General features: G+C 39.9%; 1 long non-coding RNA gene across 1 annotated transcript; it reads left to right on the top strand.

Annotated features, from left to right (window-relative positions):
• The first annotated feature begins 4,485 nt into the window (after positions 1 to 4,485).
• LOC145659345 (uncharacterized) lies at positions 4,486 to 5,906 on the top strand. Its single transcript, XR_014125471.1, has 3 exons — positions 4,486 to 4,698; positions 5,459 to 5,489; positions 5,757 to 5,906. It is a non-coding gene; the product is annotated as an uncharacterized LOC145659345 (long non-coding RNA).
• Positions 5,907 to 6,541: the final 635 nt, after the last annotated feature.

Here is a 6,541-nt window from a genome sequence, read left to right as displayed (position 1 = left end):
CAGAAGCTGTGGCAACCCTGTAGTCAGGCCACGCATGGATCCTAGGTTTTCTCCCAAGGTAAATCCCATACTAGAAATGAAATTGAAGTAGTTGGAGCTGGAAAAAAAAAAAAAAAAAAAAAAAAACAGGAACGAGAGGCTGAGCTGCTATGTCTTCGGGCTCTACAGGTAGAGGCGGAAAGGGAGGTGACACTTAAAAGCTTGAGTATGGGCTTGCAAAAACATATACCTCTTCCTCAGAAAGCTGTCTATCCAGCACTAGTAAGCCCTGTATCTTCGGGTACACCAGTGCCTAAGCCCAGTTTCCCTCGGGTTGCTGTCACCCCAGCTCCTTCCGACTCTGTCACTGGACGTTTTGATATCAGTTGACTAATTGCCTTGGTCCCTAGTTTTAGGGAACATGAAGTTGATGCATATTTCCCAGTGTTTGAGCACATAGCATTGACACTGGATTGGTCCAAGGAAGTATTGTCTCTCTTACTGCAGTGTAAGTTAGTTGGTAAGGCCCAACATGTGTGTTCCTCCCTAACGCTTGAGCAGAGCCTAGATTACGAAAGTGTAAAAATAACTGTTCTCCGAGCATATGAACTAGTGCCGGAAGCATACACACAAAATTTCAGACGCTTAAAGAAAAACCCCTGCCAGACATTTGTGGAATTTGCCAAGGAAAAGTTTTATTAGACAAGTAGTGTACTGCATGTAACATTACCACAATTGATCAATTTAAAGAGCTCATACTGGTTGAAGAAATCAAGAACTGTCTTTTTGAGAACATATTAAAGTATTTAAATGAACAAGAAGTGTGTAACCTATCCTTTGCTTCTACACTTGCTGATGAATTTGTGCTGACTTCTGTGAGCTCCCTGAAATCTGATAGCCCTGTTTCAGCTGTTTCTGTGGAAACAGAGAGTGCTTCTATTGCCATGAGCGTAGACACATTATAGGTAATTGTCCTGCGCTTAAGCGCAAGAATGCCCGCTCACAAAAAAAAAACGGTAAGTGCTGTAAGCACTGTATCCACAGAAGTCTTCGCTTCGTCCCCCAGATTCTGTGTTTCAGCCATTTCTTTTTGAGGGATATGTTTCTCTTTTCAAGGCAGATGAAGACAAACAGTCCATCACAGGTTTACATGCTGCTGTGTCTCTTATGTTGGATAATGTGTTGCCTTTTTCAACTCAGTCATATTGTTGTAAGTTAGTGCAAGGCGTTAAACTAGGAGTACTCCGGCTCCCACTGTATAACATTTATGTTAGAACTGATGGAGTCACAGGTATGGTTAAAGTACCTGTTAGGTCAGCTTTGCCCATGATTGGGGTGTCCTTTATATTAGGAAATGACATTGCCGGTGGAATTGTATTCCCCTTACCTGAAGTAGTTTCAGGCCCTATTGATGACAGTCTTATTGTCTTTGAACATGCAGTATTTCCTGCTTCTGTGTTAAAGCGTGCTAAAGATCGCAAATTTGGGAGTACTCTGTCTGACATGGGGGGGGGTGTCCTGTTTGGGGCGTGTGCTCCAGGTTCACTGCCCGGATTCCCCACGTGTGAGACTCTGCCCCATTCCTCTGCTCTTACAGGTGTGAATGATAATAAGAGCGGACCCTCTGAAACAAGCTTTTGTGAAAACACGAATAACAACAAAACCGATGGGTGCATCAACGCACCGGTGATCGCGGTCATTCGAGCTGTGATCGGGAATCAGATGTATAGAATTATTGATGAAGACAGAGAAAACTGTTACGGTTGTGCTATTGACCATCCTAGTCAGTGTCAACACACATGCCTTTACGATCCAGATGAATCCTATTTCAGCCTCAACGCACCTAAGCTGATAAAAAAAACTGTTCAAGCCATGGTTCATGCACACACTGTCAAGAGCTTTGAAGCTGTGTGGCATTCAGATACCTCCATCCTCTAGCAAGATTCAGGCTATCGCTGGGGTAGTGGTAACCGACCTGCAGGAGGAACAGAACATCAAATCCGCTCTCAAAAAGTATAGCGTGTGTAGGGAGCAGGTACACGAAGACGTCGTGGACTACTGGAATCTGCAGGAAAACCTGAACCCTGGTGATCAGGTCATATGGGAAACCTCTTCGACACCTGCACTGATCCTTCACCTGAGAAAAAAAGAGTGCTGAGGATGGAGTTGATCACATTGTTCTGTAAAACCCTTGAAAATAGAGTCAGAACAGTAAACGTTACCGATAGGATCTGTATGTAATTATATGTATATATTTTTTTATGTATATAATCTTTTGCTGAAAAGATGCTAATAAAACCATAATCCATTCTAGCACTCTCCTCATTGTGTTTCAATCATTTCACCATGACTGATCATCTGCTGAAAAATATTTACTATACTCCCTCAAACCCCGGATCCTATGGAGGAGTCGAGAGTCTGCAAAGGTCCGTGGTGGATGAAATCGGTAAAAGGGTTGATGCTTACACACTACATAAACCATTCTCTGTGAAATTGAAAAGAAACAAAGTCATTGTAAAAAACATAGATGAACAATGGCAGGCCGATTTGTTGGACATGACCAGCATAGCGGAACATAACTGGAACATGAAATTTATGCTAACGTGTATAGATATACTTTCCAAGTATGCTTGGATACGCATGATGAAAAACAAGACCAGTGCCGAGGCCTTTGTTTTGATTCTAAAAGAAGGCAGAGTTCCTAAAAAACTTCAGACTGATGAAGGGAAAGAATTTTTAAATAAGTTTCAAAACATTCATGAAAATACATAACATCAATCACTTTGCTACTGGAACAGGACAAAAAGCATCAGTGTGTGAACAGTTCAACAGGACATTGAAAACCAGAATGTGGAGATACTTCACAGCTATCAATACGAGAAAATACATCGATGTGGTACAGAACTTTGTTCATGCTTATAACAACAGCTATCACAGCAGCATTAAAATGAAACCCACTGAAGTGAATGAAGGAAATTCCTTCAAGGTGTTTAAAACCTTGTATGGGTTGTTTCAATGGAAAAAGGTGGAAAAACTAAGATTGAAGTTTAGAGTCGGTGAGACGGTGACAATTTGATAAAGGGTACGGGCAGAACTTTATGGATGAATATTTTACCATTTCTGAATGTCTAAGGAGACACCCTCCCATATACAAATTATGGGATTTCAATGGGGAAAATATACATAGGACCTTTTATGAACAGGAGCTGCATCATAGTGGGAGCTGATTATAGTGGGAAAAGATAAAGCCATTAAAATAGAAAAGATTCTATCTGAAAAAACTAGGAACCGAAAAAAGATTTGCTTGATCAAGTGGATTGGATGGCCCGATAAGTTTTACTTCTGGATTCCGGCGGAGGACGTTCTTAACGTTGTAAAAGATTAAAAGGGGGTGCTAAAATCAAATTGAAATTATAATCCGGTCACCATGGAAAAGAACGGATTCTATGTAACTCTACCATGTAATGCCTCCAAAGACATGTACCTCGATAATAAGATTTCGTGCTACACAACCAAATTTTTGGAGCCTATAAATTTGGTGGGGGGCTGGGAGGTCACACTCACCGAGGTACAATAGCCGCACACATGGTATTCGCTGAACATGACATTCGTCGGACATGAAAAGTATCTTTTTAGTTAAACTCTGCAGAAGGAGAAGATGGTGTGGTATTTACATGTATTCGGAACCATGGGTATTATAATAGTATAGAACATCTGGTTAACCCCTATACACACCAACGCCCCTAGCGGGCTCATGGGTAGGTCCAAACAGGCATGCTCAAATAAATTACTTAATAACACTGAATATTCTTAAAGTAAAGTACATTTATCAACATAACATTTCTTAGGACTAATACAAGTATCTGCTTACTGATTTTCAGCCGTGCAATGCATCCGTTTGCCAGAAATTGCATGCTGAAGACATTGTGTTTTTTGGGTAAAATTTCCACAAAAATGTGCCTGCCCTTTTAAGTTGCCTTTTAAAACATTCTTCCGGTATAAGATCAGATTTTGTTAAGTTCAGATTTTGTCATAGAAAATTCAATTACCATCAAAACAACTGTGTGACATGTTTAAATGGTATACAGAGTGTTGGTAAAGTTCTTTTAATTGCGTGCTCACTTCTTTGCGTAAAAGCGACGTTTTTCTTTCGGTTCGGTTCCTTCGGAACAAACCCAAACTACACAAGCCTTTGGTTAACTGAAACACTACTGCACACTACTGACATTAAAGTGTTCCTGAATAGAGCATTAGACCCCCCGTTTCTATTTTATATTGATTTTTATTGGCCATGGCAGCGCCATTGTCTTGGAGTGACAGCAATTCACACCTATGTGTCCAGGCGTTTCCAAGAGTTTCCAGAGCAAGCTGCTTGATTGACAGCAGTTTCATCAAATAGAGGAGGCTTAGATGAAAACGTAGACCCCTCACTTACCTTATTTAGTCATCCCTTTAATGCTTAAAGGTATGCACATTGTGTACTGTCAGTGCTTCAGTGTTGTTAGCAGATAGCCTAGCGCATGGGTTTGACGTACAACTGTAAGAATGATTTGATCGCCAATACTTTTGGACATCATGGAAAGGAAGAGGCTTAGTTTAACTGAAGTTTATGTGGAGTTGTTTGGGTGCTGCTAGCATGGACTAGCTTCGAGGTTTGCATAGCAAATCACTGGATGTTTCCATTCACTGCTGGAAAAATTCGTAATCCTATTACAAATTGTAAGTATAAATGAGAAAGTATACTACTTCTTTACAATATTACAGCATTTACAATATTTTCCACAGCATTTACAGTATTAGCTACAGTATTTTCCCCTAATGATGCTAACAATGATGCTATGAAGCTAATATTGTTGTGGAACTTACTAAAGTAACTTACTGTGATGTTTTATCAAAAAGAAACATGAAAACTTGATGTATAGTGATTGATGACTTTGTGTGCATTTGGAGAGGTTTTTGACTAGGAAGACTAGGACACTTACTGGAAAACATTGTGTAGCTACTTAGTCATTTCATGTATATGCTCAAAACTGTTCAGTTTATTAGACAAGACCCTGGTGAATCAGGAAATGTAGAGCATGAGTGAAGCTGAATCTCCAGCATCAATAGACACGTTACATCAAAAAAATCAAAGGCGTTTTATGTTGGGTTTTTTTACATTTTCTTCTGTATTAGATGAGCTCAAATGGAACCTAAATGATGGACAAATAAGCCTGGGTGTAAATGGATGTCTAGTCCCAAGAGTCTACTTCAATTTGAATACTGAATAATCATTGTGCCATGTGTACAATTTCAGATATCTAGTGTTAAACTCCAATGAGTTTTTCCTACTGTCACCCTTGCCAGTGTCATTTGGCTTATTTATCAGTTGTCACAAGGTGTTAACGTTATTATGCACATGTATATAAAATGTGTATATACTGTATATACATAAATATTTATATTGCATTATTCTCTGCACCTTACATGTTATTTGCAGTTTGGATTGGATTATAAAGTGAATTTCATTGGTGAGTACTATATTTTTTGGTGACAAAGTATAATCTAATCTTTACAAAGCAGTGACCAGAAAGGAAGAGCTGGATGAGGCTTTGGTCCCCATGATAGTTAGAGACACACAGCCATTTAGCATAGTTGAGGATAAAAGCTTCAGGGACTTGGTAGCAAAATTGGATTCAACTTATATTCTCCCAACTAGGAAGGTATGTGTGGTGACATGGATACATTATGAGAGTAGTAGTAAAAAAATATATAATTATTTTCTTCCTTCCCTTTAGACTGCAAAGGCCATGGTTGAGGCCAAATGTCAACAAGAGAAAGAGAAGGCCAAAGCTGAGGTCCAGAAAGTTCCTGCAATGAGTTTGACAGAAGACATGTTGACATCTCTTAATGTGGATGCCTTCTTGGCTGTGACCTGCTATTTTATAGATGACAACACGTTTCTGAAGTCTACACTACTTGGTGTTGTGAAATTCCTGCGGGCGCATACGGCTGAAAATTTGGCCTGTGTGAAATCCTCTCTTATGGAAGAATGGGGAATAAAATAAAGTCACATGTCTGGTTACTGAGGGCACATCTAATAGGACTGCCTGTGGCAAATAGCTGAAGCTGCCTCATGCGCTCTGCATTGCTCACACCCTGAATAAAGTTGTTAAAAAGGCTCTTGAAATAACCCCAGTGCTATCTGACATTTGTAGAACGTCAAGGAAGCTGGTGGGCTATTTTAGAAGCAGCACAACTGCCAAAGCTAGTAACATTATTTTCACATTGTTTACATATTGTTTTATATTGCTACATGTGTAACGTTTACTGTTTTATTGTTAAAGGAGATGTTGGACCTCGCTCAAGAGGATATGGGAAAATTAAAAAAAAGAAACTGAGGTTGAAACAAGGTGTTGGAGCGATTAGTAGAACTCAGGGAGCCTGTGGGGGCAGATTTGGCGGGTTTACAAACTGACATTCCTGCGCTGACCTCTGATGTGTACAGTAATGTTTGTGGGTGCCTGTCTATACTGTATTCTTTTCACAAGGCAACTGTGGAGCTGTCAGAAGAGAAAAAGGT

The sequence above is a fragment of the Electrophorus electricus genome, chromosome 10, assembly GCF_041902795.1.
Source record: "Electrophorus electricus isolate QZ-2024a chromosome 10, ASM4190279v1, whole genome shotgun sequence".
In the NCBI taxonomy this organism is placed as follows: Eukaryota; Metazoa; Chordata; class Actinopteri; order Gymnotiformes; family Gymnotidae; genus Electrophorus; species Electrophorus electricus.
Note: the sequence above shows the minus strand (reverse complement) of the source record. Positions and strands in the feature narration are given on the sequence as shown.